At 39.7% G+C, this 23858-nt stretch overlaps 1 protein-coding gene across 1 annotated transcript in view; it reads left to right on the top strand.

The window, feature by feature from the left end:
- Positions 1-23858, top strand: part of TMEM154 (transmembrane protein 154) — a 60323-nt gene that overhangs the window by 10240 nt on the left and 26225 nt on the right. The window lies entirely within an intron of this gene.

Genomic DNA, 23858 nt, shown 5'->3' with positions numbered 1-23858 from the left:
AAATTCCATAATTTTCGACACAAAGTGGGACACTACTCCATCTCCTTCATGCCATAGGTTCCTCTAACATGAAGGTTACCTGTCGATTTACTTAAAAATATTTTATATCTAGCATTTTGCACAATGCTCACCTGTAGTAGGCATTTAATAAATGCTTTTTATCTAATTCAGACTTTTCTCATGAAAATTTAGAAATTTTGTCTTCCAGTTTGTCATTTCATCTCTCTCTAACTTTCACAATCTAAGCCCAGCCTACCTTTACAGGCTTTCCACACATTTTTTCCCTGCATTCCAACTGAACGGTCCTACTTGCTGTCCCTCCAGTTCAAAATCCCATTTCCTGTCACCATTCCTTTGCACAGCCTGTGCCTGAAATATATTCCCTCCTCCCTTCCACCTTTTAGAATCCTTATCTTACTTCAAAGCTCACTGACCTTGAGTGCCACCTCCTAGGAAACTTTTCCTATATTCCCCTCCCGCTTAGTGGTCTCTCCCTCCTCAAATGACCATGTTTAGAGTTAGATAGGAAACATATGAGTTTATGTGGTCCAATCCCCTCTTTTTACAGACAAGGAACATATATCTATTTATATGCTGGGTCTCTTCATTGGAATGGAATTTCCTGGAGGGCAGGGATTTTGCTATTTTTCCTTTGTGTTCCCGGCTCCTAGTAGAAAGCCTTGCACATAGTAGGTGCTTAATAAATGATTGTTAGATTGGATTGAATCAGATTGTATTTACTACCCAAGAAAGATTGAGTTCTAGGAGAGCATGATGAAAGGTGACATAATGTCCATAGCACTTAGCCTTTCATGTGACTATGGATATCTCAGGGTCATTTCTAGATCTGACTTAAAAGTGTAGGAGAAAGAGCATAGGACTTGGAATCAGAAGACCTAGGTTGACATCTTGTGTGACCTTGATCAGTCATTTTACCTCTCTGAACAACAATTCCACAAATGTTGATTAAAGGTAGGTTCAGACCATAGGCACCATGGCTCTTGGGCTCGTGAGAGATACAGAGGTTTGGCTATGGCTCAATCCCTGATCTTATGATATAGTAGGAGAATAAAGACACAAATACAGATATAAAGGCAGGATGAGATAAAAAAAAAAAAGCTTGCCTGGGAGTCAGGAATATTTGCATTCAAGTGTGTCAAGGCACCTGCCTTCTCATTGCCTTCAGGCAACCCTCTAAGACTATAAGTTGTAAAATAAATGTTAATCTTCATTAATAAGAGGGAATTTCCTTACCCAAAGTTCCCCACACAAAATAATAATAGCCCCCCAAAGAAAACATGAGATAACTATGACACACAGTATTATATGATAAATGTATTAGAGAATTGCAAAGCAATGTGCTTTGAAGGAATTTTCTTACCCAGAGCTCCCACCTCCCCAAAAAAATAATAGCATATCCATCCCTCAAAGAAAATGGTGGCTAACTATGATATACACTATTATGTGTTAAATGTATTAGAGAGTTGTAAAGCAAAGTGCTTTTTAAGGTCTGAGGTGAACAAGGTTGGTACCTACCATGAGGACCAGGGCAGCCTTCCTGGAAGAGGTATATTCCATTTGAGTTGGGCTTTAAAGGAGAGATAGGAATTCATAGACTGCTTCTGGTGCTAGATATGCTAATTAATCATTCTTTAAGTAAACTGCTTATTATCAAAAATTAGACTTGCTAGACCTTTACCTCCTTAGTTATAAAAACTATTTTGACTAGAGGGTCACTTTCCATAGCCTCCATATAAAAATAACTGTGATTTAATTGTTCCTAGTTTCTTTAGGGGATTCCCTGAGTTAGTTGGCCAGGAGTATTTGGTTATTGAAATGGATATTTCTGTCCACCATTAGTCTAGAGCAGGAGTTCTTAACCTGGGGCCCAGGGACTCCAAAGGGGGACATGAATTGGGGTAAAAAAAATCACATCTTTATTTTGAATAACCTGTAACTGAAATTTACCATTTCGTTTAATTATTAATTTTTTAAAAACCATTATCCTGAGAAGGGGTCCATAAGTTTTCCCAGACTGCCAAAGGGATCTGAATATGACACACCCTGAAAGGTTAAGATACCCTGGTCTAGAGATTCTTGGTTTCTTTTAACACCTGCTTATCAACTGCAATCATCAAGTTATTTTTAATGTTCAAAGGAAGTTCAGTCACATGAAGAGCTGATATTTCAGTAGATCAGAACATTGTATCTCAATGCTTTGCATGTCCATTTTTGTCTCTCAAAATATCCTGTGCAGTAAGGAGTACACATGTTATTTATCTCCATTATACAGTTGAGCCAACCTGGATGCAGAGGAGCTAACTAAATTGCCAAGTCTGGATAGCTACTCCTTGAGGCAGAAAAAAGACTGGAACTTAGGACTTCTGAAGGACTAAGCTCAGTGGTCTTTCTTCTATAAACTCTGCCTCACATTGCCCTATAATAGATTGTATAGGAAGGAACAAAGAATAAGTAGGGAATAAAAGATAAAAGAATAAATCTACTTTAAGTCATCTGATCAAATTTCAGGTGACTTTCAGGTGAACAAAAAGTCCAACCAAAGAAGGCAATGAAAATAAAAATCTTAGATTTTTTTAAAGGAAGTCACAAATCTTTAACTATAACTTTCACATAGATTAAAAGAAATAGTAAGGATAAATATTTAATGCTTTCCCAATGATTTTTTTTAAAAAGGAGGAACTTTCTGTACAAAGGCCTAGGTTGTACTTGCCATTAAAAAGAACAAACAAACATTTTTATGGTAGATGAATGTAATGGAATACTATTGTGCTGTAAGAAATAGTTTCAGAAAAACCTAGAAAGACTTGTATAAACTGATTTGAGAGTGAAGGGAGCAGAACCAGGAGAACAATTTATATAATAAGAACAGCATTGTAAAAATAAAGAATAACTAATTATGACTCTGAGAGGCCCAATCATGATTGAAGTATGCTACCCACCTCCTTACAGAAAGGTGATAGACTCAAGGTATGGTTGTTGTTACTGGGGTTTTGTTTTTCTTTTTCAGTGATGGGGAGGGGCAGAGAAAAAATGGTGGGGGTTTTTGTTCATTGAAAAAAATTTAATTTAAAAAAAGGTTTAAATTTATTTTGATGCTTTCTGGGATCCTTCCACTGAAGTTGTCTTCTGAAGCCCCATTGTGGTATGGAGGTGGCTGTAGGTTCCTGAAGGTTGTATCATGAGAGAGGAAGTTCTGTTGGGTCCTGTCTAATCTGAAAAGGCCTCAAGCACAACCCTGTATGTATGGACTATACGCCTGATATTCAAGGCCCCGATCAGCTAAGCATTGAGTCTCATCAACAGATCAGATGTGGGGTGATGGCTCTCTAGAAATTGTATGTAGTTTAACCATTGAGAATCTTTTCAAATTCTACTCTCTCCCCCCATTTGGTTCACATCTTACCCAAAACTTAATAAAAATATATAAGCATTAATAGAAAGGGTAAAGAAGTGGTGGAAATTAGCAAACTTTTCAAATTTTATATATTATACATATAATTATAATTTATTTAATTTTTACCTTATCACAATTTGGAAGAAAAAAGAGACATCTAGATTGGCGATTATTGCCTAGAGTAAGTGGCACTTGTACATTCATGGTAGAAATAAAGTCAGCACAATAGTGACAGTGACTGGCATTTATATAGTGCTCTAAGGCTTGTTACATGTGTTATATAAACTGACACCCTGTGAGGGAGACACAATTTAATTTTTTTAATTAAATTTTTTTCAATGAACAAAAATCCATTTTTTCCTCCTTTTCCCACCCCACCAAACAAACATACAAAATCTCTCTAACAACCACAGTATTGGCTCTGCACCTTAAATCTGTCACCTCTCTGTCAAGAGGTGAGAACATGCTTTAATAGTGATCAATCCCCTCTCTCAGTCATGGTCGGTCATTGGAATGATCAACGTTCTTACGACTTTCAATGTTGTTTGTTTTTACAAAGTTGTTGTTAATGTATAAATTGCTATGCCTGTTGGACCAATGAAGAAACATGTCCAGAGGTTAAGTGAGTTGCCTAGGATCACCCATTTACTAAGTGTATAAGGAAAGATTTGAGCTCCAGTTTATCCAGTTCTAGGGAATCCAGAAGACCATTATACCACACTGCCTGTCGAGCCTTATACCATTATATCTCATAGCTACTACATCGAATTGTCTGTTGTTTTCCTGGACCAGATCATAATCATTTTGACAATGCAACGGAGTCAGAGTTGTGTTTTTTTTTAAGTTTCATCTATATGACAGTCAAATCATTCTTTTTCTTCTAGAGTAGTTTCTGTTTGGTCCTTCCCTTCTCCTTTCCTCTAGGATGTTATCTGTAGTCATTGGCTTGTGTTACCAGTCATTAATCATTAATCTAGACTAACTTGTTTCCCACTATCACTTAAGAGAAATCATTTGACTTTTCCTTCTTTCCTAAACTTTGAGAAGAATCTCTCACCTAGGGGGAGCAGGTAACTGTGTTTCACATTGGCCTGTAGCCTTTGGTTTTCAGACTCTCTCGTTTGGCTGTTTTGGGCAGGTATTGATTAGAGGGAATTATGCCGAAGCTGGACTAGAGGCCTTCATCTTGGTCCCAGCTTGCCCACTAACTTTGTGCCCTGGGGCAAATGCTTATTTTCACTTGCAGAAAAATTGGAAAGGCAATTTCTCATGGGGATGTAAAAGTGAAAAATGGGCAAGGTGGTGGGCACAAAGACTGAAAACAGGAGCTAACTAGGGATTGATTCCTTTCTGCTTAATTTGGGGCTACAGTTGTTTTTTATTAACAAATTTATTTATTTTTAGTTTTCAACATTTACTTCCATAAGATTTTGAGTTCCAAATTTTCACCCCATCTCGCCCCTCCACCAACCCCAAGATAGCATGCATTCTGAATACCCCTTCCCCTAGTCTGCCTTCCCTTCTATCTCTCCCCCCCCCTTATCCCCTTCCCCTTCCAGTTTCATGTATGGCAGGATAGATTTTTGTATCCCATTTCCTGTATTTCTTATTTCCCAGTTGCATGTGAAAACATTTTTTTAAAATATGTGTTTTTAAAAATTTGGGTTCCAAATTTTCTCCCTTCCTCCCCACCCACCCTCATTGATAAGGTAAACAACTCAATATAGATTATACATGTGCAATTATGCAAAACACTTCCATAGTAGACACACTGTGAAAAACTAACTCTATTTCCCTTAACCCTATCCTGCCCCCCCCCATTTATTCTATTCTTTCTTTTGACCCTGTCCCTCCTCAGAGGTATTTGCTTCTGATTACCCCCTTTCCCAATCTGCCCTCCTCTCTATCATCTCCCTACTCTCTTGTCCACTTCCCCCTCTATTTTCCTATAGGGTGCACAATTGAGTGTGTATGTTATTCCCTCCTTAAGTCAAATCCTGTGAGAGTAAGATTCACTCATTCCCTCTCACCTTCCCCTGTTTCCCCTTCACTGTAAGAGCCTTTTCTTTTCTGTTTTTTTGTGAGATAATTTACCCTGTTCTACCTCTCCCTTTCTCTTTCTCCTAGTATAATCTTCTCTCACCCCTTAATTTTATTCTCCAGGTATGACCCCTTCATCTTCAACTCACCCTGTGCCCTCTATCTATCTATACACACATATAATTTTTTCCCCTCCAACTACCCTAATACTGACAAAGGTCTCATGAGTTACAAATATCATCTTTCCATGCAGGAATGTAAACAGTTCAACCTTAATAAGTCTCTTATAATTTCTCTTTCCTGTTTGGGGCTACAGTTTTAAAACCAGATATTTGTAATGGGAAGGAAGGGTGAATTTAATTTAATTTAAATGGCTAGTATCATAGGAAATAAGTAAGTTAACTAGGTGTGTACAAGTCATTTCATTTCTAGGGACCTCAGTTACCTCACGTATAAAACAGAGATAGTAATAACTAAACATCCTGAAGGCAGAGAGCTTGAACCACATAATATTTTGAGGTCCCTGGTTGTAGACATCTTTCATTTTATTTTTTATTTTTTGGTAAATAGTATTTTATTTTTTTCCAATCACATGTAAAGACAGTTTTCAACATTTATTTTTATAAGATTTTGAGTTTAACATTTTTTTCTCCCTCCCTTCCTCTCTCTCGTCCCCCTCCCCAAGACGGCAAGCAATCTGATATAGGTTATACGTGTACAATTACGTAAAGATATTTCCACATTAGTTGTGTTGTGAAAGAAGAATCAGAACAAAAGGGAAAAGCCACAAAAAAAAAAACAAAGAAAAAAGTGAAAATAGTATCTGCATTCAGACTCCATAGTTCTTTCTCTGGATGTGGATAGCATTTTCCATCATGAGTCTTTTAGAATTGTCTTGGATCATTATATTTCTGAGAAGAGCTAAGTCTATCAAAGTTGATCATCACACAACGTTGCTATTACTGTGTACAATGTGCTCCTGTTTCTGCTCACTTCACTCAGCATCAGTTCATGTGAGTCTTTCCAGGTTTTCTGAAATCCGCCTGTTCATCATTTCTTATGGAACAATAGTATTCCATTATATTCATATACCACAACTTGTTCAGCCATTCCCCCAATTGATGGACATCCCCTCAATTTCCTGTCAATTTCCAATTCTTTGCCTCCACAAAAAAGAGCTGCTATAAATATTTTTGTACACATAAGTCCTTTTCCCTTTAAAATGATGTCTTTGGGATACAGATCCAGTAGTGGTATTGCTGGATCAATGAGTATGCAGAGTTTTATAGCCCTTTGGGCATAGTTCCAAATTGCTCTCCAGAATGGTTGGATCAATTCACAACTCCACCAACAATGCATTAGTGTCCCAATTTTTCCACATCTTCTCCAACATTTATCATTTTCCTTTTCTGTCATATTAGCCAATCTGATAGGTGTGAGGGGGTACCTCATAGTTGTTTTGATTTGCATTTCTCTAATCAATAGTGATTTAGAGAATTTTTTCATATGACTATAGATAGCTTTAATTTCTTCATCTGAAAACTGCCTGTTCATACCCTTTGACTATTTATCAACTGGGGAATTACTTGGTATATGTCTTTTGGCAAGGAACCAGAGCACATGTCACCCATGGAAGGGGCTGGGGTCAGGCTTACCCCCATACATGCTCCATGGGATGGCCCCTGTTATAGACAGAAGTTGGTATAGGTGTTAAGAGAGGCCATAAAGAGTAGTAGATGTGGACAGACCTCGGAGTCAGGAAGACTTAGACTCAAGTGATTCTTTTCACAGAGGCTGGCTTGGTGACATAACCTATCTAAAGCAGTACATTATAGAACAGCTGCTGTTCTGTATTGGTTGAGGGAATTTCCTCACTGGGAGCTCTTTACACTTATGAAATCACAAATTTCAACCAAAAAATGATGTTAAGATGTTTTATGCATTTCCATGTTCAGGAGAGGAAGGAGAATCATTTAAAACAGCCAAGAGGCTTGGATTAGGATGTTGCGCTCACAGGTACCCTAGTGGCCTGAAAAAACGAATCCACATTTCCAAACAGAAACCGAGGAACAACCTTACCAACTAAAAGAGAGAATGACAGAGCTGGAAGAAACCTTAGGGACTATCCGAGGTTTTTGCGTCTGTATTTTATAGAGGAAGAAACTGAGTGAGGCCCAGAGAGGCTTGGTTACTTGCCTAAAGTCATGTGGCTGGTTAGTGGCAAGATAGCATCTAGTTCCCAACCTCATCCCCTAGTTCCCTAGAGAATGCGCTGGCTAACACTTTCCTCCAAAATGTGTGTTCCAAGTCTCATTGGTCATTGTGAATGTGTGTTCTCATATCTCCTGCTGCTGTGCACAAATCTTCATATCTCACTCTAATATCCAAATGATGGCCTCTTAATGGGACACAACATTGAATGGCATGAGTATGGAGCAATGTCCCTAAAAACCTCACAGCTAATTGTCTCTTAAGACTGCTTTCCTAGTCCATCATCTGTCCCCAAGGTAGAATGCAGAGAGTAAAACAGATCACCATTGGCATTTTTGTCGATTATTCCCCCAGCATCGGTCATGTCTCTCTCTGGTTATGTCAAGGCCAATGATTGTATCTAAAATACACTCTCTATTTAATATCCTTATTAATACTTGCTGGGTTAAGCAATCCCTTCATAGGTCTCCAAATACAGCTATCATTATTCGGGCATTTAGAACATCTGTGGTATTAGAAAACTGACATTTAGCCTTCCTCACATCTGCATAGTTGTCTAATATTTTATTATCATTGCATAATTACATAATTTGTTCCTCGTGTAATTTCTCTAATAAGTGTAAATAAGGCGAATGTAGCCGAAGGGTGGAGTTGTGGGTACTTTCAATAGGGCCAGCCTTGATCTTAAGCCATATTAATTAATGATTGTGTTTCATTGACAATGTAAGACCAAAAACACAGGATTTCAGGGTCATAGAGAAGAACCCTTCCTCCACCAGGGGAAAAACAACCCTATACAATGCCTGAAATTCTACTATTAGTCCTTTCTTCTTCTGAATTATTTTTGAATTCAAGTACTCCCTTGGGAAAGGAAATACATAAAGTACATAAATGTTTATTGGGGCCTACTAGGTGCAAAGGACTATGTTATCTGCTGATCTGACAGAAATACTAAGACTATAGATTTATAGCTAGAAGTCCCTCCATTTTACAGAAGTGAAAGCCAGTCCCAGAAAAGTTAAGTGACTTAACCAAAGTCACACAGGTAGTAAGGGACAAAAGTAGGATTTGAACTCAGATTTTCTGACTTCAAAGCTAACTCTTTTTCCATTCTGCCAATACTTCCTCTGAAACAAAGGACAGGGTTTTGTATCATCTAATTTATAATTGATTAGAGGTGCTAAGACATAACAATATATCACTATAATAGTACATGAAAGATATAAGCAACTTGCTATGAGAATTCCAAGGCAGGAAAGATCACTTACTATAAGAAAAGATCAGAGGAGGCTTCATAGAAAAGATGGTTTTTGTCCTTGGCCTCAAAGGATGAGCAGTAGACCCATAGACATAAGGAAAGAGAAAATGTATAGCCGTGTTGTTTGATGCAATGCAAGGATCTAAGACATCTCCAAAAGGCTCATGATGGAAAATGCTATCTACATCCAGAGAAAGAGCTATGGAGTTTGAATGCAGATCAAAGCATACTATTTGCTCTTTTTTTTCTTCTGTTTTGTTTTGTTTTCTCTTTCTTGTGGTTCCTCCTATTGGTTCTAATTCTTCTTTACAACATGACTAATGTGAAAATATGTTTACTAGGAATGTATATGAAGAGCTGTCTTGGGAAGGGAGGCAGAAAGGGAAGGGGAGAAAATTTAAAACTCAAAAGCTTATGGAAGTGAATGTTGAAAACTAAAAATAAATTAATTAAAAAATGTCAGGTGAGAGATAGTCTTTGAACCCAGGTACCTCTAAGTGTGGCAAGCACATTATTATTCCATATTACCTCACTAAGTGGAAATCTAAAATGTGGTGTTGGGGAAAGGATGCTGCATTTGGAGTAAAGGATCTTGGTTCAACTCCCAGTTCTACCATTTACTACCTGGGTGACTTTGGTTGAGCCACTCTGAGCTTCAGTCCTCCCATTTATAAGATTAAGAGATTAGATTAGATGCCCTCTAAGGCCACTTCCCACTCTAAGTCTATGATCTTAAGTCCCAAACACCATCCTGAAAAGACATTTAGGAGGTTACCAGATTTCACCTCATGATCACTGCAGATTTTATGCCAAATTTTTTTTACAAAAAAGTGAGGTGTGACCATTATGTGAAGTTTTTAAAAAATTGTGCCAGTATTACTTAAAAATAATTTATTACTAAACTGTCTTTGGCCCAAGATTAGGATGTATGGAATACTGGTAAATATACATTAAAATTGAATACTGACAACACATGTGGGCTGAGAGTTCTAGGCTCATGGAGAGATAAATGCCTATCCATATGACTCTGGTGAATACATTGCTACTCTGTTTACCTTTTAGGTGGCATGATGAACAGAATTATACCATGCAACGATTACATAATGAAAGGTTATAAACCAATTTTTGGACTGAAAAACACAGGGTATGGCAATTATACAGTGGCAATGATTATGCAGTGAAATACAGTACTTTTCTCAGTGAGAAGAGAGACAGATCAGCCCTTCCTATGCTTGTTAGTTTATTAGTATTATTTCCCTTTACTTAGCAGGATAGTGACTGAATCTGTGAGCTCATTGTTATAGAGAACTTCCAAGTATGGAAACTCCTTGCACCAAAGCTGATCAATACTTTCACTGCAACTTGTCACTTTAGATAGTTGCCTAGAACACTGAAACATTATGTGAGATGCCCATGTGAGGGCAGATAAATGGCAAAGTGGATAGAGCACCAGGCCTGGGATCAGGAAAACTCATCTTCCTGAGTTCAAATCTGGCCTCAGAAGTGCGACTCTGGACAAATCACTTAACCCTGTTTGCCTCAGTTTCCTCATCTGTAAAATGAGCTGGAGAAGGAAATGGCAAACGGCTCCAGTATCTCTGCCAACAAAACCCCAAAGTAAGGGCAGTTAGGTGGTGCAGATGCTTACTAGCTGTGTGACATGGGGCAAGTCACTTAATCCTGTTTGCCTCAGTTTCCTCATCTATAAAATGAGCTGGGGAGGGAAATCCAAACCGTCTTTGCCAAGAAAACCCCAAATGGGGTCATGAAGAATTGGATAAGACTGAACAGCAACAACAACAACCAGGGTCACACAGACAATTTGAGTGCAACATGAACCTAGGTTTCACTTGCTCTGAGGCTGGCTTTCGATACATTATCCTATGGTGCCTGAAACTGGCCTATATTTGTTGCATCTCATGCTGTCACAAACTCTAAGAAAATGAAGCTCCACAGGCAGTTTTGACTTTGGTATCTCTAGCACCTACTATAGTACCTTTGACATAGCAGGAACTTAATCAATGCTCACTGGATAGCATTGGCTCCCAGAGTGAGCTATTGGGTGGATGGCCCCACAAAAAAGAGAAGAAAAGGGCTGGGAGAGAGCTCCCTTGGTTGATGTCATGCTTTTTGCCTAGGGTGACTCTGCCTGTTACTCACTTCCTTCCTTCCTTCCACCACTTCTGCTTTGAGCTCAGATAGGGCTGGACTGCTCTTGATGAAGATCAGATTTTCCCCACAGCCTAGGAGAGAACTTCCTTCTCTTTTCCTTAGTTGCTTTTTACTTCAAGCATCCATTTACTTTGTAGTAGCAATCAAACTCTCAATATATCCCCAGGAGTGTGCTGGAGCCAGCTCTGACTGGCTGGCGAGAACTGATGTATAAACACGTTCAGTGTGAACATTTACACTTTGGAAATCAGCAAAGGCTACAAATCAGGGCTTAATTTATTGTTTTGTTGATGGTGTAGACTTAATAAAGTGATGGGGGAAATGTTAATAATGCACATTGAACTTAAAAGCATGTCCCCTGCACATTTGTTGTTGTGGGGTTTTTTTGATAGCTGGTTGTTAAACATTTACCAGCATACCCCTGTCATATTTATCTACCAGAAACAACTGGGATGTGGCCTGAAAGAAGTGCTAAGCAGTGCTGACTGGGGCGAAGAGCAGCTGAGTGGAGGGTAGAACACTTGGCTTAGGATACATATTGTCTCATCCAGTTGTAAAACTGGATAAAATCATTTCACTTTTTTGATCATCACTCTCCTCATTTGTAAACAACGCAATAATCAGTCAACAAGCCTACTTGTGGCAGGCACTTTGCTAGGGAGATACAAATGACAAAAATGAAATAAGTCAAGCCTTTGGGAGCTTACATTAGATCGGAGGAGGCAACATTCACCTATACAAGAATCTAGAACATTTATACAAAACGGGTATGTGGTGGCTTGTGGGGGGGAAGGGGTGGGAGGCAATAGCTGGGAAGGGGGCTCTTGAGCTAAGCCTAGAAAGAAACTGAGAATTGCACATCTCAGAAAGGAGGAGGACACACATTGTAGGGATCATGCTGAGGAGAGGGTTGGGGGAGTGGGGAAGGATGAGGACAAAAAAACTTGTTCAGAGTCCAGAATATAAAGTCAAATTGGAGAATACAGGCAAAGGTGAGGGTTGGCTTTCAGCAATCTAGTTCAACTTGATACATATTTAGGAAGCATTTACTATTTTTAGAGTACTGTCAGTCAGTCAACAAGCTTACTATGCATGTGCCAGACACTGTGCTAAATGCTGGAGATACAAAGAAAGTCAAAACTACTGCCTCTGCTCTCAGGGAGCTCACGTTGTAATGGGGGGAGACAACATTCAAAAAACTGCAGACATACAAGTTTTATACAGGAAAAAATTGGGGATAATCTCAGAGTTGAGGTGGAAGGTAGTCAGGGCTTCCAGGGGACAGAGGATAGGAGGGAGAACATTCTAGGCATGGGAGACAGCCTGTGAAAAGGAACAGTCAAGATATGGAGTATTGTGTTCGAGGAATAAGGCCAGTGTCACTGAATTGTAGAGGATGTGGAGGGAAATAAAGTATAAGGACACTGGAGAGGTAGGAAGGAGGCAGGGTACAAAGGACTTTGAAAAGCTAAATGGATTTTCTATGATCTTGGAGATGATAGGGAACCACTGGAGTTTATTGAGTGGTGGGGTGGTATGATGTGGTCAGACCTGTGTTTTAGGAACCTCACTTTGGCATGGATTGGATTGAGGAATGACTTGAGGCAGAGAAACCAATTAGAAGGACATTGTAGTAGTCTAACCTTGAGGAGATAAAGAGCCTGAACCAGGATGGCAGCTATAAGAGTGAAGACATGGGGGCACAGAGGGGAGTTTCTGTGAAGGCAGAAATGATAGGACCTCTCAACAGATTGACTATGTGTGTAGGTGGAACCAGAAATTAGGAAGTGAAAGTCGTTGGAGGCCAAGACCCTACACCCTAAATGATGAATGTGAGTGAGGAGTCAAGTTGTGAGCCTGGATGTCTGCATGGGAGGAGGATGGTACCCTCAACAGAAGCAGGCAAGTTTGGAAGAGTTGAGGTTTACAGGGCAAAGAGGGTTTAAGGAGAAGGCACTGTATTAAGTTGTTGTTCAGTCGTTTTTAGTAGTGTCTGACTCTTTGTGATCCCCTTTGGGGTTTTCTTGGCAGAGATATTAAAGTGGTTTGCCATTTCCCTCTCCAGATAATTTTGGAAACTGAGGCAAACAGAGTTAAGTGACTTGCCCAGAGTCACACATCTAGTAAGTGTCTGAGGCCAGATTTGAACACAGAAAGTTGAATCTTCCTGACTCTAGGCCTGGCACTCTATCCACTGCACCATCCAGCTACCCCCTGTGTTAAGTTGCTTTCTGCATTCAATTCAACAGGCATTTATTAAGTCCCTACTATGTGCCTGACACTGTGCTAGGTGCAGGGGCTGCAAAGGAAAAAAAGGAAACCATCTCTGTTCTCAAGGAGCTTACCTTCTATTCTATAATAAGATTTCCAATAATATTTTCATCCTCACAGGGCTGTTGTGAGGAAAAGGCTTTCCAGATCTTAAAGAACTATAGAAATGCCATCTAAGAAGTAGTTTCATGCATTGGAAGAGGGGCTGCAACTAGAGACAGAGGACCTGGGTTCAAACCTCTCCTTTCCCACTTAGGGTCTGTGTGACCTTGAATAAATGAATTAACCTTTATGGACCTCTGTTTCCTTATCTGTAAAACCAGGGGTTCTAGGGGCAGCTAGGTGGCACAGTGGATAGAGTACTGGCCCTGAAGTCAGGAGGACCTGAGTTCGAATCCAGCCTCAGACCAAACACTTGACACTTACTAGCTGTGTGACCCTGGGCAAGTCACTTAACCCCATTGCCTAGCCAAAAAAAAAAAATAGATCGCATTAGCATTGGGGCAGCTAGATGGCACAGTGGATTGAGCACCAGCCCTGGCATCAGGAGGACCTGAGTTCAAATCTGGCCTCAGACACTTACTAACTGTGTGACCCTGAGCAAGTCACTTAATCCCAATTGCCTAAAAAAACCCCCCAAAACAAAAAAACAGGGGTTCAACTAGATAACCCCTAAAATCCTTAAAGATTTTAGCTAATGATGATGCGATAGTAATAATTTAGTTCAGGCCGTTATTTCTCTGGATGCCCCACAGTCAAATTCTGTAACATAAGCTCCATGTGGTGGAATAATATCTGCTTCCAAAAGTTTTCTTCTGTGGCCTTTTGACTGAGTCCAAGTTTTACAGAACAAATCCTTTATTAAGGGGATTTGTTCTGTGAAGTTTGGATTCAGTCAAAAGGCCGCACCCAAGGACCTAGAAGACCACATGTGGCCTTAAGGCCACAGGTTCCCATTACAATGATAATTGATTTAGTTTATGTCTGAGCACAGATTCAAAGACTGTTGGAAGGGGCTGTTGAGGTCTTCTGGTCCATCACCTTGGGTTCCTCATCTCTAAAATGAGGGTTGGGGACTAGATGACCTCAAATGTCGTCTGCCAGCTCTTAATATATGACCCAACGTGATCCATGGATCCCTAGATTTTATGAATGAGGAAACTGAGGTCCAGAACAGTCAAGGAACTTACTCAAAGTCACACAGCAACTTAGGGTAGAGCCGGAAATAGACTCTGGGCCTCATGACTTCAGATGAGACTTCTTTCCATAGTATTGGGAAATACTTAGTGAAGTCAACTTAACCAGCAAATGCTTTGTCAGAGCAGCTTGAAGAAGAAGTGGGGAAATGGGGGTTAAGAGAAAAATGAAACTTCACTCGATGAGTCATAGGTGGAGGCAGAGCTGAAATTGCAAGCCAGGCCTCCTGACTTCAAATCTAGTTATATTTTCACTATATTACTCCTTAATGAAGATGCTCATCTTAATAAATATTTATATATATATAGATATCTTTATATATATACATATATATATATATATCTTATTTAAGTACAATCCTCTTGAATTTTGTCTTACTCAAAAAGGTGGGCTTGTCAGACCCCTCTGTGCGTGTGGGCTCAGTCTTTCTTTCTGTGCCTATTTTCACTTTGTTGGCTTCGGCTAGTAAACAACACCTGCAAAGCTGAGAAGGTGTTTATTTGGGGTGCAAGGTCTTGGCCCCTAACTGCTTTCACTTCCTAATTTCTGGTTTCATCTACATTCATCAAGAAGGTTCAAAGACGAAAAGGAGGGGGATTTGATCTCGCATGGCTTTATTTGGGGGTTGAGAGAGAGGCAAAGGCTGTGTATCTGGAGCTGATTGTTAGTGGGTTTCCATTTCTGTCTATACAATAAATAGGAAATCACCCATCCTCTGGCTTCATGGTGCAGCAGGAGACTCACTCAAAAAGGAAAAGTAAGCCCTATTCCTGTGCTATTGCCACACTATGCTTCCTGAAAAATGGTAGCTAAGTGGTGCGGTAGATAGAGCTCCGGGCCTGGAGTCAGAAAGATCTGAGTTCAAACTCAGCCTCAGACGCTTACAGCTGTGTGACCTTGGGCAAGTTACTTAACCTCTGTCTGCTTCAGTTTCCTCATTACAAAGCTGTTGTGGTTCACCTGGCTCCCAGCCCACCTCTGGGGTAAAGAGCTTTGCAGCAGCAGATTGAAAGTGTTACTGCCAGAGCTGAGGTTCTTATGGGGCTGGAACTAGCATTTTGAGTACCCTAGGGCAATGGAGTTGATGGGGGAGAGACTTTAGGACACTACCCCATGGTGGGGGAGGCACAGACGTAAGGACTTGCAGAAGAAATTGGGGGACAAGAGCAGGCCAGATTTCCTCTGCTATTAAAATCCTTCCCTTGACTTTACCGTTCCCTCCAACTATTGTCTTATATCTACCCTCCCTTTTGCAGCCAAATTCACAGAAGAAGCCCTTTATATTCATCGCCTCCACTTCATCACCTTGCATACTCTTCTCAATCCCTTGCGCATTGGTTTCCAATCCTTCTAAAACTATTCTCTGCGAAGTTACCAGTGGTATCTGCACCACTTACGTTCAGTTGTTTAGTCATGTTTGACTCTTCATGACCCCATGGACCGTGGCTGGGCTCTGCTATCTTCCACTCTCTCTCAGCGTCTGTTGAATTCGTGATTATTGTTTCCATGATACTATCTGTCTATCTCATCCTCCGCTGTCCCCTTTTCCTTTCGCCTTTAATCTTTTCTAACGTCAGAGTCTTTCCCACTGAGTCCCACCTTCTCATTATATGGCCAAAGCATTTAAGCTTCAGCTTCAGTATTTGAATTACTCTAAGTATTGACTGATTGGATCAAATCTTCTCCAGCACCACAATTCCAAAGTGTCAATTCCATGACACTCTGCTTTCCTTATAGTCTAATTGGAAAAACCATAGCTTTGACTATACCAACCTTTGTGGGCAAGGTGATGCATCTGCTATTTAATACGCTGTCCAGATTTGCCACAGCTTTTTCTCAGGGAGCAAGCGTCTTTCGATTTTATGATCAGAATCGTTGTCTACAGTAATCTTTGAGCCCAAGAATATAAAATCTGACGGTGCTTCCATTTCTTCTCCCTCTATTTACCAGGAAGTGATGGGATCAGTTTCTTTGATGTTAAGCTTCAAGCCAGCTTTTACACTCTCCTCTTTCACCCTCCTCTAGAGGCTTCTTAATTCCTCTTCACTTTCTGCCATCAGATTTAACTACTAAATCCTGTAGCTTTGCCTTAGTCCTCATCTTTCTTGACTTTTCTATGTTTTGTAATACTATCAAACCAGAGGTAGGGAACCTATGGCCTCAAGGCCACATGTGGCCCTTTAGGTCCTCAAGTATGGCCTTTTGACCCAAAAGGCCCAAAAGGATTTGTTCTGTGAAGTTTGGATTCAGTCAAAGGGCCACCCTTGAGGACCTAGAGGGCCACATGTGGCCTCAAGGTCACAGGTTTCCCACCCTTGTTAACCCTTCCCTTTTCCCAGATATATTCTCCCTTGTCAGTTTCTCTGATACTGATCTCTCTTGGTTCTCTTCCTACCTGTCTGATCAGTCACCCATGTCCCGTTCCCTAACCTTTGGTGTCTTCCAAGTCTCTCTCTTGGCCTCCCTCTTTCTCTACATCCTCCCTTGGATTCTTTTATCATCTCTTTGTAGATGACCCCCAAATCCCTTGAGTTCTAGTACTCCATCACTGACTTCCATTTTCAAGGTGGAGGTCCTATAGGAAGGAAACAAGGAGATAAGCATTTATTAAGCACCCACTATGTGTCAGGTGCTGTGCTAAACACTTCACAATTATTATCACATTTGATCCTCACAAGAACCCTGGAAGGCAAGGAATATTATTTTCCCCATGTTACAGATGAGGAAACTGAGGTGGACAGGTTAAGTGAATTGCCCAAGGTCACACAGCTAGTCAGTGTCTGAGGCTGTATGTGAACTCATCTTCATGACTCCAGGCCCAGAACTCTATCCACTGTACTATCTAGCTGCCCATAGATATCTTGAGCTCAGCATGTGCAAAAAAGAATTCATTATCTTTCCTCCTAAACCTACCTTTTTTCCAGACATGTCTATTTCTACTAAGGGTTCCACCATCCTTCCACTCACACAGTTTTGCACACTTGGAATCATTCCCAATTCTTATCTATCCCTAACCATCCTGTATCCATCAGTTGTCAAATCTTGTCAATCTTGCCTCTATCCCATCTCTCGCATTCACCACTTTCTATATACTCAGACCCTAAATTAGGTTCTCTCATCTGGACTATTGAAGCATCCTTCTAATTGGAATCCCAGTTTCCAGTCTCCCCCTTTTCCAATCCCTCTTTCAAACTGCCAAAATAATCTTTCTAAAGGACACATCTGACCATGCTCAAGAGTCTTCAATGGCCCCTTCTGGAGTTTAGGATAAAATGCAAAGCATTTAAAATCCTCCTTACCCTGACTCTAGCCTAGTTTCCATATACATCATATTACCCCTAATTATAAACTACATTCCAGCCAAGCTGTTCTATTTGCTATCTCCCAAATTCAACATTCCATCTCTTACCTCTGTACCTCTCACACATTGTTTTCCATGTATGAAATGCACTCCTTCCCCAGCTTCACCTTTTAGAATTCCTAGTTTCTTTCAAGGCTTAACTCTTGCAGCAAATCTTTTCTTAGCCCCTTATGTCAGTATTGTCTTCCTCCCCAAGTTATCTTGTATTTATTTGTTTACATGTTATCACCTCCCCTTCCCCCACTCCAAGAATGTAAGCTCCTTGAGGACAGGAACAATTTTTCATTTTGTCTTTATATCCCTAGCATCTAGAATAGTACTTTGTAAATAGTGGGTGTTTAATAAATACTCAGACAATTGAATTAAAAATGAGGAAACCGAGGGCAAGAAAAATTAATAACTTGCCCAACCTCATATAGGGAGTAAGTGGCACGGTTAGGATTTGAACCCAAATCTTTGGCTCTTCCCATCAGACCATGCAACCTTCATTGAATTGAATGACTATAGGCTTCAGTAATAGGAGAGAGAGGAGAGGCTCAGTAAGGATAGGAGTTTGTCCTGGATGTGTGAATTTCATGACCTGGTCCTGGGAAGTAAGTATAAGCAGATTGCGTTGCTGGCCATCAATCACTAAAGGAAGAAAAGACCTATAAATCACAGCATTATTGCTCCTTAAAAAACACCCAGTGCATCACAAAACATTTTATGTGTAAATACATGAGACATGGCACAGTGAAATTACCTTCAATCAAAGTGTCTTGTAAGCATAGGATGAAGTCACAAATCACCTCGCTCTTTAGCCTGAGGTCAGAGCTCTAGAAGAAAGACACAAAGGTATTAGTCAAAACATATTCTTGTATTATTCAAAAGGAAGGGACATCAGTTGGCTGTATATGCACATATGTTACTGAATGAATCTGTTTTGAAGATTCTTCTCTGTAGGGACAGACACACAACCTCTTTCACCATGCACATAATAGGCACTTACTAAGTACTTTTTAAGATTTAACTGAATTAGTAAATGGTCTTCAAGAGTTGCTGTGGGCAACATTGTGCTATGATTAACTATAATAGACTTAGCTTTTCTCAGCGATATAATGATCCAAGACAATTCCAAAAGACTCACGATGGAAAATGTTAACCACATTCAGAGAAAGAACTATGGAGTCTGAATACAGATCGAAGCATACAATCCCTCCCCCCCCTTTTTTTGTTTTTTCTTTTCTTGTGGTTTTTCCCTTTGGTTCTAATTCTTCTTTCACAATATGACTAATGTGGAAGTATGTTTGACATGATTGTACATGTATGGCCTATATCAGATTGCTTGCTGTCTTGGGAAGGGGGATGGGAGGAAGGGAGGGAGAAAAATCTGGAACTCAAAAATTTTACAAAAAGGAATGTTGAAAACTATCTTTACGTGTAATTGGAAAAAATATTGTCAATTAAAAAAAAAAGAGTTGCTGTGGTAGCAAAGGACTAGAAATGAACTAGATTGAGAATGGCTAATAGTACATGAATGCGATGGAATATTACTATGCTATAAGCCATGACAAATATGTTGGATACAGAGAAGCATCAAAAGACTTATATAAACTAATGCAAAGTGAAGTAAGTAGAACCAAGAGAATAATATACATAATGACAACAGCATGTAAATGGAAGAAAAAAAAACAACAGCTACAAAACAATCAAAAATGAATGCTTCAAAATTACAAAGAATAATCCTGGTCCCAAAGAAGAGATATAAGAAGACATCTCCCACTAATCCTTTGCAGAGGTGGGATTGTGGTCTACAGGTGTGCACATTGCATACGTTGCCATATTTTTTCAATGTGCTGACCAGTTTTGCTGATTTTTTTCTATTTCTTATCATCTTTGTTTAAAATTTCTGTTTTAAGTGATGGTTTTTGGAGATGAGGGGAAATAGGAAGAAATATTGGTAATACAAAAACAAAAAATATCAGTACATTTTAAAAAAAGAGTTGAAAGAGCTGAAAAATGTGTCCACCTGCAGCCAACCTGTCAATCTAGCTCTCCAAACTTAACTAGGTTTGTTTTATATATATATATATATTCCATCACTGAGCCTGGAATCAAAGTCTTTGCACCTTGGTAGAACCTGCTAGAGCTTAGATTCACTCCACTGGCATAGACTTTGAGAACCCAAGACTACTTCTAAACTAGGAAGAAGTATTGGAGGAGGACTTGGCTGAAAGAAGAGTTTATCATATAACCAATACAACCAGATTCTCTTGGCAATTTTAGCTCAAATCGGGGAAATTAATTGATATGCAGGTGTGAAAAAAGAGAAGGCAAAACTGGCAATTCTGTGTCCAATTTGACAATAGACAATAGGATTGACAGCTCTAAGATCTTAGAGATCATCTAAGCCAACTCCCATTTTCTAGATGAGGAAACTGAAAGCAAGAAAGCTAAGTGTTATAACAGGCAGTTTAGCCACAGAGCCAGGATTTGATTGCTTTAGAGATAAGAAATATGACTTGATCTTCAGGATGACAAGACATTTCCCACAGCCCACTCTTCTGTAGCACTGCCACATTCAAGTTCCTAGAAGCTGGCTGTGTTCACCATCTATTGGACTTGGTGTTGGCAACCAGATTCCATCCTGGATATCATCATTACCTGCCGCTCTCCACACAGACTTCTTGGGACTCTAGTTCCCAAGGAGACCATGCATCCTGTAATAATAATAGCTAATATTTATGTGCCAAGTATTGGGCTAAAAGCTTTACAATTTTGTTCTTATTTGATCCTCGAAACAATCCTGAGAGGTAGGTACCATTATTATTCTCATTTTACAAATGAGGAAACTGAGGCAACAGAATTTAAATGACGTATCCAGGTTGCACAGCTAATTTATGCCTGAGGTCAGATTTGAATTACATAGCTGCATGAAATTTTCTCAAACTGGTTCTCACTAAATTATGGGCACCAATCTACCCCTGGCAGAAATGAAACCTTTTAGTTCTTCTTCAGTTTACCACAAAGGTATGGAAAGCTAGGTGAATAGAGCATGGGCCCTGGAGTCAGGAGGACCTGAGTTCAAATCCAGCCTTAGATACTTACTAGTTGTGTGACCTGGGCAAGTCACTTAACCCTGTTTGCCTCAGTTTCTGCATCTGTAAAATGAGCTGGAGAAGGAAATGGCAAACCACTCCAGTATCATCCCCGCCCTCCAAAAAAACCAACAAAAAAAAAAAAAACAAATGGGGTCACAACTGAAACAACTCAACATCAACAATAGCAGCGTGGAAAGATGAATCAACTGGCAAAAAAAAAAATTTCTACATGGGTAACAGCATTCCTCCCACCCCCAGCCAAATGCTGGTAAGCAGATCTACTCTGTCTCAGCTGTTCACTTACATGGTCATTTAAAAATTAAATACCTGGATTCTGGGAAAGGGATAGTTTTCCTGAATATTTTTCATAGCATAAAGTTTCTAAATATTCTATTAAATTAACATAATGCAACTGAAGCTGCTTGCTGGTTCCTATGAAGCTGCCCCAAGAGAATTTCATGTGATATGCATCTTGTTTTTTTATTAAATACCCAGGGGGATTGCAGTCAAATAATCTCAGTCTAGCAGACAGAGTCCCACAAATTGTGAGCCGCTGGTTTCAGAGATGGAAATCAACACACACAGTTCAGTTTTAATTCATTCTCTATCACTAATTCCCAGTCCTTTAGAACTTGGATCCCTAATAATCGCTTATTCAATTTCACAATACATCCTTCCTGCTCTACTTCTCAAAGTGTTGTATGACATATGTTGATGTCATCACAGAATTTAAATTACTTGGTTTCAGAGAATTTCGTGACACCCCTTGAAATAGCTTTACAAAATCCCAGAGCTGGAGGTCATGGAAGTCTAACCCAAATCTGAACAGGAAATGATTAAAGACAGCCTACAGTGTTTCTAAACTAGGGCTGAGAATTGCTGTATTAAATCAACAAAGCTTCTCAATGTTCTTAATTTAAATGTGTCTAAAGCATCTATTTGCTCTCTCTGTCTCTTTCTCACTGTCTCTTTCTGTCTCTCTCATTCTCTGTCTCTCTGTCTCTCCCCCCTCTCTCTTCCCTCTGTCTGTCTGTTTCTTTCTCTCTTCCTCTCTTTTTCTCTTTCTCTGTCTCTGTGTGACCTCTCTGTCTTCCTCTCTTCTTCTTCTTCTTCTTCTTCTTCTTCTTCTTCTTCTTCTTCTTCTTCTTCTTCTTCTTCTTCTTTTTCTTCTTCTTCTTCTTCTTCTCCTTCTCCTTCTCCTCCTCCTCCTTCTTCTTCTTCTTCTTCTTCTTCTTCTTCTTCTTCTTCTTCTTCTTCTTCTTCTTCTTCTTCTTCTTCTTCATCTCTCTCTCTCTCTCTCTCTCTCTCTCTCTCTCTCTCTCTCTCTCTCTCTCTCCTATCTCCTCTGTCTTTATCACTGTCTCTCTTGTCTCTGTCTCTCTTTGTGTGTTTCACTGTCTCTGTATGTGTCTGTCTGTCTCTCCCTCTATTCTGTATACTCAAATACGCTGTTACTTCTCCTTAGATGTTAAATAAATTTTAGGTAGGATGGACTAGTAATTTCAGCGGTGTAGGGAATTCCTAAGGAGGAAACTCCCTCTGCCAGTGAAGCTCAGCACCATCTCTGCAGCTTAAAATCTTAGAGAGTTATCTGGGGCATTGAGAACTTTAGTGACTTGCCCAGGGTCACAGCCCTTCTATGTCAGGAAAGACTCGAACTCAGATCTTCCTGATTCAGAGACTGGCAGCTGTCTGTCTCTGATGCCATGCTGTCTCTCATGTTTTAAGCCAATGTTAAACCAATGCACTAATAATCAAAATAATGATTGTTGCCATTTTAAAATGATTTAAGGTTTACAAAGCATTTAGTATATACTAACTTATTTGATTCTCATAACAAATTTGCTATAAACTGTTATTATTCAGATGACATATCTGTGTCTCTATTTATTATATATACACATATATGTGTGCATATGTGTATACATACACACACATATATGTGTATATATATATATATATATTTGTAATAGTTCTCAGAACACAATATGGAAGGGGGAAATGCATGCAGTAGTACAGAAGATGAAGCCACTGCTCACAGGGAGTTGAGAAGCCAGAAGCTTTACTTCTTTCAGCCACGGTCCCTGGTGGTCCAGCTTGGATGCTGCTGCTGTTGCTGTATCAATAGCAGGAGAGGCAAGCAGGAAAAACTATAACAATTGAAAAAAAACTGTAAAGATGAGCCCAAAGCTTTTTTTAAGGCTTGACTAAGCTTTGCCATAAAAAGCTAAGAATGCAACTGAGCAAAAAGAAAAGCTAATGACCCTGTGCCTTTTACTGCTCACTCACCTACCTGGGAGAATGAAGAGGTTTGGGATTGGAAAACTGGGGGACCTGGAACTTGAGAACTGTTTGGTAGTTATGAGGTGAATAGCCCTTATATAAACAACTAACTAGGGGCACTCTAACTTAAAATTAGAAGACATGGGAAATGGTTCCCATAAGCTGGGTGAGGTGCCCAGAGAGACCTAAGCCCCTAGACCAGGAAGTTGCATTCAAAGACGATATTAAACCTTAGGGTATTAGGTAGCTATAGCAAATGCCCTCCGGTCAGAGACCAATGACTTCTACCCAAAACTCAGAGGAAAGGATCAGACTGGTGACCGTAAAGGAGGCTGCATCTTACTAGTCATGTGCCTTTGGACAAATCAGCTTGGATAGATGACTTCTAAGATCTCTTTCATTTTAAAATCTATAATCCTATGTGCAAAAACAAAATGTTTTTTCTCAAATAAATTAATCTTTTTATTTAAAAATGAATGGGCTTTCATCCTTGAAAAGACTGGAAATCACTGCCCATGCCATATCGAACTAGAGGGAAAAGCTTTCAGTGGAACAAGTTTTATCCCTGGG

The sequence above is a fragment of the Vombatus ursinus genome, unplaced genomic scaffold (genome assembly GCF_900497805.2).
Source record: "Vombatus ursinus unplaced genomic scaffold, bare-nosed wombat genome assembly UNPS02014784.1, whole genome shotgun sequence".
In the NCBI taxonomy this organism is placed as follows: Eukaryota; Metazoa; Chordata; class Mammalia; order Diprotodontia; family Vombatidae; genus Vombatus; species Vombatus ursinus.
The sequence above is the reverse complement of the archived record's forward strand: the minus strand, read 5'-3'. Positions and strand labels throughout refer to the sequence as shown.